This window comes from Miniopterus schreibersii (genome assembly GCF_964146895.1).
Source record: "Miniopterus schreibersii genome assembly, chromosome: X".
Classification (NCBI taxonomy): domain Eukaryota; kingdom Metazoa; phylum Chordata; class Mammalia; order Chiroptera; family Miniopteridae; genus Miniopterus; species Miniopterus schreibersii.
Genome location: NC_138104.1, coordinates 88580830 through 88590843, shown reverse-complemented (window position 1 = coordinate 88590843; position 10014 = coordinate 88580830). Strand labels below are relative to the sequence as shown.

At 47.1% G+C, this 10014-nt stretch overlaps 1 pseudogene across 1 annotated transcript; it reads right to left on the bottom strand.

Annotated features, from left to right (window-relative positions):
- Positions 1-3440: 3440 nt before the first annotated feature.
- Positions 3441-4972, bottom strand: LOC308551060 (ferritin heavy chain pseudogene; annotated as a pseudogene). Its single transcript has 2 exons — positions 4961-4972; positions 3441-4196 (listed from the first exon to the last, which is right to left on the bottom strand). The product of its transcript is annotated as a ferritin heavy chain pseudogene (transcript).
- Between the last annotated feature and the right edge of the window lie 5042 nt (positions 4973-10014).

The following is a 10014-nucleotide window of genomic DNA, read 5'->3' as shown; positions in this document are numbered from 1 at the left end:
GTTGAGTCTTGAGGTGCAAGCCCAGGCCATGAGGGCTATGGCCAAAAGTAAGTGTAAGATTTGTCCCCATGCCAATGTCAAAGATGTTCAAAGGTGACAAAATTTACCTCTTAAAAGTCAGTGAAATGAGGTAGGAGGAGCGTTCACAGCAGCCTGAACTATTTTCCTCTGAACTTGTTTTACACTTGGGAGAGAACACCTATCTTTTGAAAGTCACAGCTTCTCTGGCCTTTTTAAACTCATAACCAAACCCAATGCAAACTTATACATAACTGTGAAAAATATGTTAGTTAACATTTGCTTTAACTTACTGTGACTTACTCCACTCTTTTTTCTTATTTAAAAAAAAATTATTTATTTATTTATTTATTTATTTATTTATTTATTTATTTATTTATTTATTTATTTATTTATTTATTTTATTGTTGACATCACAAATGTTCCCCATTTCCCCCTCCAGCCAGCCCCCGCCCCCTCCCTCTGGCCATCGCCACACTGTCTGTGCCTATGGGCTGTGCATATATGTTCTCTGGCTACACCCTTCTCGGTCTTTCATCCAGTCCCCCCCCCCGTCAGCTGTCAGCCTGTCCCACGCATCCACGCCTCTGGTTCTATGCCCTCCTTGACTAATGAATCAAGGCTTACATCTCTTTTCTTTACCTTTTAGATGCCCTAACACTTTGCTAATTACCCTCATTTCACCCTTCGCTTCAGCTTTCCTGAAGCCAATTCTCCATCAGTATCACTCTGAAGCTGAACCCAGGGCCGCAAAAGAAAGGATTGGTAAGAAAAGTTTTCATTGTTTTAAAACCTGAAGCATAGTATCACTTTTGAGATGAGCGGTGATGCCTTCCTCTGCTGATACTCGATTATCTGTGCCTCGTAGGCTTATAAAAAGAAACAAATTACTGGCAAATAAAAAAAAAAAAAAATGAAAGGAGAATTTAAAAATTAGAAATGTAGAACAAATTTCAAGGGTAGAGAGGATTCAGGAGAAATTAATGGGTGCTTTGTCCTTCTTGTCACACATTTCTGAGGGGGAAAAAATACTTTTCCTTTTTCTGGAAAATGCTGTACAAGTTGTCAGTGACAACCATCTATTAAGAAATTTCCTTTTATGATAGAGTGAGGATTTTTTCCCCCAGAGGTAAATTATTCAACACAGTTAATTTGAATCCATGTTTGAGCCTGAGATGAAGTTACCAATTTTATCATTTCCCCCCAGTCTGTCCTGATATTATCATTGCCTGAGATTCCGGTACCCATGGCAACAGCCACTATTTCAGACATCGCTCCCCCAAGCAACAGAACACAGCCAATGGCTGCCAGCCATCCAGGTGTGTGTCTCAGGGGGGGCTTCCCAGGGCTGCAAGACCAGGTCACCGCTTACTCCCATGCATTGATAGGTTATCAAGGAGTTGGGGAGGCAGCGAGTGTTCTGGAAGGTGCCACGCCCACAAAAAGTTTGCTCAGCCCTTTTGAGAGGTTTGTGGCAGGGAGGGTGGGAAAACGACCCTGGGCAAAGTCAAGACATTGGAAAGTGCCATGGGGCCAACTTCATCAGCCTGAATCTTTCTCACTCCTTTCCCCCGCTGCCCCACCTATTTAAATGGCTGTTTGTGCGCCCCCAAACTGAACCTATGGGATGGGATTTAGCACATTCATGTCTGTCTTGCAGAAAAACAAGGAGAGAAGCAACTGAGCCGCTGCTGCATCTTGACTTCCCTGGCAGGGATTCTTAAAGAAAAGCTGTGAAATGTGATACTACGAGTAGTGGCTTGTAATAGGCCCCGGGGTGTAATCACAATTCTCTTTGAGTCTTGCAGGTGAGGAAATCCTTTTTCCCAGGTAAAATAAGAGGATGCGGGTCTAAGTGGATTTCTCTGCATTATCCTAGGGAATCCCTCTGAACCACAGGAAAGGAAAAGATGGGATCAAGACTGGGCCCAGTGGCTAAGATAGAACCGGACTGGGCGGCTTTAGATCCCAGTAGAGAGACCACAACAGGCAATGATCGGCACGTAGATTACAGTAGCCTGTGCGTGGGGAAAACACAGGGTTTTTCTGTCCAGGTGAGCCGGATTTGCAGACGGCACGTGTCTATTTTGCAGCCACACCCCTCACCTACTGTGCCTGGGGAGAAGTCACTGACAGTGACGCCGTCTGGGTGGATGGTGGACTGTCTGGGGATTTCCAGTCCTGAGGTCTTAGGGGCACTCAGTGCCAACTCAGGTAACGGCATTGCTGCCCGTGTGGGGGAGAGAGCCTGAAGAGAGGGGTTCAGGTCTGCGGGTGTGGACCGCCTTCCTGGGAGGCGGCCTCTTACACGTTCTGTTGCTAATTCTGAAGATTTCTTTCACATGAGAAGCATTTTGGCTGAGCTTGAGAGGCCATCCCACCCAGGGCTGGCAGGCACCCCTGTAATTAGGGGAGAGCACAGTGATCAGGGTTGTCTTTAAGGGTGGTGGGGATTTCCCTCCCTCCCTCCCTCCCTCCCTCCCGGGGCTGGCTATCTGGCTAGATCCTGAGTCGACGCACCCAGCCTTGCTTAACCCATTGATATACCAGGCGGGCTCACCGGAAAAGAAAATGAAACGTGGCATCAGAAGGTCTAGGTTCCTGTCTGCACCCAGAACTTCTTACCTGCCTGGCCTCCTTTTTTCTTATTGGTAAAGACATGGTCGAAACACCTGCCCTTTTTACTCCCTGAGATTCTTACAAAAATACAATACAATAACGTAAATAAAAGGACTTGGATTCGAAAAGTGCCACTGTTACTATTTTAGTTTATTAACCCCAAGCCAGTCCAAGGTTCATTTCCTATTATCACTGTTGCCAGAGGCGAGCTTGTCAAAGGGGTACTCTGCCATGCTGGCTTCCAGGGCCCCCAGCTTGCGACTGGGAACCAATATACATGAACAAGTGTGGCTGAATGAACTAAAGCATTTCTGGTAAAGCAGAAGACCCCCGTTTATCTTAATCTTCACCCAATCCCATTCCCTTCCCTTCCCTTCTTCCCCAAGGGCAACTACTATGATAAATTCTAGACCATTTAAAAAAATCCTTTTACCCTGCACATGCACCCTCATTCACCAGGGCCCCAGACCATCCACCTCCCCCCACTCCCCCGTGTCACACTGTTTATAAGGGGTAGATTCTGTGTTTTCCAGAGTCCCACGGGATACCTCCTCCCTCCCTCCATGGCGACCCCCGGCTGCATGTGGATGGCGCATGGGCGGGTGGAGAGACTCCCGGATTCCTGTTTTAAAACTTAAAAGGTCAGGGTTTTGCACCCGGCAATCAACAAGAGACCTTTATTTAGCACCCAGTAACTTTATTGCGAGATGGTCAAGCTGGGAAGGGCGGCGCTACTGCTACATTCAATCCCGGCGCTTGACCGGGGGAAGTGACCCCGCGGCTACGGGGAAGGCAGTCGAGGCTCAGTGCTTTTTGTCACCCAGGGTGAGCTTGTCGAGGACTTGCTCTGCCAGGCTGGCTTCGTCGGCCCTCAGCGTGAGAAAATTGGCGAGATGGAGCCTCAGCTCTTGGATGGACCTCACCTGCTCTCGCAGGGGGCCCTGCTCGAGGAAATTGGCCAGGTGGGCGTCGTTCTTTTCCGTGGCCAGCTGGTGCGTATCGAGCAGGCCCCGGTGGACCCTCATCGCCAGGCGCTGGGCGCACTCCATGGCCTTCAGGCCGCTCTGCCAGCGGCTGCGGCCGGGCCCGCCGATGCCCGTGCCCATGGCCCTGCCGAGGCCGCTGCCGGGCAGGCGGGCGCGGGCCCCGCGCGGGCCCTGCAGCCGCAGCAGCCGCTCGGCGCGCTCCGCGTGCTGGGCCGCCTGCCGCCGGAGGACCTGGCCCGTGCGCTCCGAGGCCTCGGCGCCGCTCGCGAAGTAAGACGCCAGCGACCGGTACACGCAGGACGCGTGGAGCTCCAGGGTCACCTGCCGCTGGACGGCGGCCTGGCAGGCGGGGTGGTCGTTCCGGCGCCCGCGGGAGGGCGGCGGGGTCGTCAGCGCCGGCGGCAGGAGCGCGGGGACCGTCAAGGCCCAGGCGGCGCCCAGGCGGGGGCTGCGGAGCAGGCAGCGGCGGCGGAGGCCGAGGCGGCGGCGGGGTCCCCCGAGCGCACCCAGGGTGAGCGACTTCGGGGGGCCTGAGGCCGGCTGCTCAGGAGTCAGGCGGCAGTTGGCGAGGCTCTGAGGTGGAACGCGAAGCGGGGACCGTTAAAAGCGGTGGGGGACGGGGGGGGGGGGCGTTTAGAATGTGAAGCCAGTCCCCGAGGGAGGGGTCGGGCGCAGTGTTCCAGGTTCCACCTGAGCCGGGCTGCGGCGGGAAACGCGGGCCGCTCCGTGCCGAGTGTGCTGAGACCATCAAACAAACAAACAAACGAAACAGCTCTGTTGAGATATAATTTATATACTAGAAAATTCACCTTTTGCAAGTGAACATTTCCATGGTTTTTCGTTTACTTACCGAGGTGTGCAACACCACAATCTCCTTTCACAGTATGTTCGTCGCTGCAACACGCGGTCCCCTACCCATGAGCTGTTCAGTCCCCAACCTGCTTCCCCTCAGGCAGGGCAACCACTGATCTACCTTTTGTCCCTACAGATTTGCCTGTTCTGGACATTGCAAATAGATGGCATCGCACCATATGTGGTCTTTTGTGTTTGGCTTCTTTTACTTAGTATAATGCTTTTAAAAAAAAAATTGAATTTTTTTTTAAAAAATTGAGTTTTACTAGTTCCATTACTCTAGCATTTTTGAATGTATGTACATGTATATTGCCTGACAGTTTTTAATAGTGTTTTAAGAAAACATTGGAAGTTGCCTCTGCCCCTCCTGGTGGTCTCCCTGCATTGTGTCTGTTGACTTCCTTTTGTTTGTATCTTGGAAAAATGCCTCTTGGATTTTTTTTTTTATCAGAATGTGACTCTTCGTTCATGAAACAAAAACATACTTGAAACCTCATGGCGGCTTCTTGGTTGTGATTGGGCCTGTTTGCCTTTTTTACAGAATTTGCAGATTTTCGGAGATTTGCATTGCCTTCTTTACCAGACACGGCATGTGAGAAAGTCACAAGGCCCAACCCATACGTTCTATATGCAGACATACCAGATTGGAATTACTGGAAATTTCCTGCAGAGAAAAACCTTCATTTGCATTATGGATCCGGAATCGGTGAGTACTCCACAAAAGTATATACATAAAATGCAAGTGCCACAATCATCTAAACTCACACTGTACCACCAGATCATACTCAACAATGGTCATAGCAAGTCCTAGTGATGATTATAGAATATTAAAGAGTCTTTCTTCACTATTTAAGTAAAGCTGCAACAAACATAGGGTTGCCTAGAGTATTTCATTACATGGATATACCACATTTTATTTATCCTTTCATCAGTTTATGGACATTTGGGTTGTTTTCTTTTTTGTGGCTTTATGAATAATGCTGCTATAAACATTTGTGTATACGTTTTTGTGTAGACATATGTTTTTAATTCTCTTGGGTATATACCTATGAATGGAATTGCTGCGTCATATGATAACTCTGTCTAATAGTTTGAGGAACTGCCAGAATGTTTTCCAAAGTGGCTGCACCATTTTACATTCAATGACCAATGCGTGACGGTTCCAACACTGTTATTGTCTGTTTAAAAAATTTCTTTTGGTCATATTAAGTGGATATAAGGTGGTATCACATTGTGGTTTTGATTTGTACTTCCCTAAGACTAATGATGTTGAACATCTTTGTATGTGCTTATTGGCCATTTGTATACCTTCTTTGGAGAAATGTCGATTCAAATCCTTTGCCCAGTTTTAAGTAGAATTGTTTGTCTTTTTATTGTTGAGCTGTAAGAGTTTTGTGTATATTCTGGATACAAGTGCCTTATCAGATATATGATTTGCCAATATTTTCTTCTGGTCGGTGAGTTGTCTTTTTACTTTCTTAATGGTGTCCTTTGAAGCACAAAAGTTCTTACAGGTTCAACTTATTTTTTAATTGTCGAGATTTTGATGTTATATCCAAGAAACTGTTGCTTAATTCAAGGTCAAAGATTTACACCTTGGTTTTCTACTAAGAATTTTACAGTTTTGGCTCTTACATTTAGGTCTCTGATTGGTATTGAGTTAATTTTTGTATATGATGTGAGGTAGGGATCTAACTTTGTTCTTTTGCATGTAGATTTCCAGTTATCCCAGTACCATTTATTGAGAAAGCTATTCTTTCTGCATTGGATGATCTAGGCACATATGTCAAAAATCAGTTGACCATAGATATATCAATTTATTTCTGGACTCCCAGTTGTCTTCTGAAATCTGTATATCCAAGCTTATACTAGTACAACACTATTTTGATTATTGTAGCTTTGTCGTACATTTTGAAATAGAGAAGCATGAGTTGTCCAACTTTATTCTTCTTTTCAAAATTGTTTTGGCTATTCTGGGTCCCTTGTATTTCCATATGAATTTTAGGATACGCTTACAAAGTTCTTCCAAAAGAGCCAGCTGGGATATTGATAGAGATCGCATTGAAACTAGATAATTTGGGGGACTATTGATATCTTAACAATATTAAGTCTTTTGATCCATAAACCTGGGGTGTCTCAGCCCTCTTAAAATATAGATTCTGATTTAGACTGGGGCCCAAAATCTGAATTTCTAAACAAGCTCTCGGGTGATTCCAGACTACGCTCTGAGTAACAATGCTCTAAAAGGGAGGAGTCTTCCATCCTTTGTTGTCTCAGTTCATTCAGGCTGCTGTAACAAAGTACCATAGACTGGGTGGCTTATAAACAATAGAAATTTATTTCTCACAGTTCTGGAGGCTGGAAACCCAAATCAGGATGCCAGCATGGTCAGGTTCTGGCAATAATGCTCTTCTGCGTTGCAGAGGGACATCTCACTGTGCCCTTACATGGCCAAAGGGGCAAGGGAGCTCTCCAGAGTCTCGTTTATGAGGACACTATTTCCATCATGAAGGCTCTACTCTCATGACTTAATTACGTCCCAAAGGCCTCACTTCCATCACATTGGGGTTAGGGTTTCAGCATATGAACTTGGGGAGGTGGGATGCAAACATTCCATCTCTAGCATTTACTGAGGTTTGGAGTTAAGGAGAACACATATGTATTGGCCTCTACAAGCAGAAATGCCTGTTCCGACCTTACAGACAGTGCTTCCAGTAGTTACAACAGGTGGGTTTCTGTGGGAAAGGGGAGAGGTCTTCCTCCTATCAGGAAAAATTGTGAAAGACTAAATTTTGCAAAGAAAAAGTTTACTGGCTGTCATTTTCAGGGCACCCTTAGTTGATCTTGAGCTATTTTATAACTCTAAATTGTGGGAAGCTAATAACGCAGATTATTCTTGTCCACAGAAAAGCAAATGAATTGTGTCTGGTGGGATGCAACTTATCTGGGCCTCATTTTGCATCTATATGTGCATTCATCTCCACATCCCTTAATGCCTGGCTCTGAATTTGCCTTGGAATCATTTGTAACATCTTACTGGTTTCCTCATTAATGAATGAGTGAAATAAAATCTTTGACATGTATTTATTTTATATTTACATGGGAGTCACAAGTTGGTTTTTCTTTAGTTATCTCCTGACATTCCTCATTCTTGCCCCAGCCCCACTAGGAACCCACTCAAACCCCGCGGGAGCTGGCTCAGTGCCTCAAGCGCTTTAATGGGCTGCTCACCAGAGATGTGATTCCAGAAAAGTATTGAGGATGTAAAGGCATAGAATTCCTGACTGGCTGTGGACTGGAAAGATAGCATCTCTGATGGGAAGGAGGCAGGGGGTACTCCAGGGAAGCAGGGAGCCAATGCAAACCAGCGGAGGAAGGGGGCATTTAGAGAGCAGGCTACAGGGGGGGGCCTCATTAACAGAACACTGTAGCCACTATGGGGCTGAGGCTGGCCCGGTGCATGTCAGAGAGGGCAGAAAACTAGGCATGGCCGGTGAAGACCCATAGAAAACCAGAAGCAGCTGAGAACCGGGGCAGTGGTGAGAGCTTCCAGGCAGGGAAAGTAGTAGAGAGCAGTTGGAGTGGAGGGTTCACTGACTCGCAGGGCAATCTGACAGGCTGAGGTCCATCACCTGGGTAAAATTAACTCTGGAAGGAGGTAGGAACATGAGCTTTGGGAGCCAGGAGAAAGGACCCCGAGTCAGACCACTGAAAGGGCTGTTGGGACCCACAGATACTGAGGATGTGGAGTGTTCAGGAATGGGCCACAGGCTCTGCCTTCCAGAGGAGGTTCCTTCCAGCTGGTGATCAGAGGTAGGGAAGCTCTAATGCATTCTGGTTGGCTCCACCAACAGGCATCTTTTTAGCACAAAAGCCATAGGAAAGTTCTGTGGCGGCTTCTGTTTGGTTAGGTACTGATGAGACATGTCCAACACCCACACACATTATATTCTGAAGAGGGTAATGCCCCTTCCAGTCTCCACTTCCTCACTGTTCTCATTTGAGGGTGGAAAGGGGAATTGCTTCCTTGAGGGCCAAAGGGAAGGCCTCTAAACTGAAACATGCCCATTGCATGTACTGGTGCGTGCAAGTCGATGACTGATAGTGGTTCAGTGAAATACGCATTTTCTTTAAGGGTGCAACCATTCAGTTTTATTCAGTGGGCTGGATAGCCTCCATTTGCCTCTCCAGTACTGGTCTCTGTCCTTCATCTTCCTCTGAGCCCTGGGAGGCTGGCCTGTGTGGACTGCACCCATGGGCCCCTGAGCCCCCTGCTTTTGGTTGGGTTCAGCCAATGGGAGGCACTGGCAGGACATGGGAGGGCAGGGAGAGTGAGGTTGGGATATCTATTGTCTTGATTTCTTCTCTTCAGGGCAGATAATTAAGAGGCCAATCTATTTCCTTTTTATAGATTTTGTTCCCTGGGTGTGGTAGGACCATTCTCAGATGGGCCTTCTGCAAACACTGCTCACTTCAGAGGAATTTACTCCAAAGAACAGATGTTCTTTGGCTCAAGTTTAATGCACAGCCTAAGAAATTCATGAGGACCCAGAAACTAATATGCAGCTGTACATTCCTTCAGGCCAGAGAATAAATGGAGCTGACAGAAGAAATAAAGTACCTCATCTAGGGCAGTCTCAGGCAACAGTAATGGCCGAGGTGGAGCTGCCATCGCAGAGTCAGGCTCCAGTTGTGTAGCTGGCGCATTTCTCTGGCCCCTGGCTCCCTTGTTTCCTTAGGTGATTGACTCCTTGGTTACCGCTCATCTAATTTGTGGGCCCATGAGAAAGGGGAGCGGGAAAGAGAGAGCGCGGAGAATCATTTTCTACTTGTTAGAAGCCATGTTAAGAAGTCTGGTTGGGGAAGGCGTTGACTTAATAAGATTTGAGGAATATCTGTTTATCTCATGTAAACCTTTGTCTTTCCTTGCTCACCGTGCACTGCTCAGGATCACAGCTTGTGCCAAGCGCTCCGCACAGCGTTTACGTGAGTGCCATCAAGGCAGATAAGGGATTATAGATGCCGACTATTTAATTGAATGCCTCTTAATTATTTGCTCCTTGGCAGGAAGGCATAACCTCAATTGCAGATAGCCAAAAGTGCATTTAAAAAGCTTTCTAAATAGAAGATAAGTAATTTTTATTCTGCGACATTCAGTTCCTTCACAGGGAGCACTAGGTAGAATGGGACTAGGGTAAGCAATGCTGCAGTGGCAAATGAGACCGAAAAATCTCAGTGGCTGAAGACAAGATAGATGTATTTCTTGCTCACTTCACAGCCTGGAGCAGGTGAGGTGACTCTTCCGTGGCTCTTCCACAGTGGCTAACTTATAGATGCAGGCTCAGTTTCATCCTGCAGTTCTGCCAGCTCGGAGTGCTTCGCTTCCAACAGCGCAGAAGGGGAGACGAAGCACGGAGACCTCCCACTCACTCTTCATGGCCTAGGATCAGACTCCTAACTTCAGCCCAAGGCAGCTGCGGTGGAAGCTGGGAAATGTAGGCAAAAACGTGTGATAGTCAGTGAGCAGTAGAACCTTTTT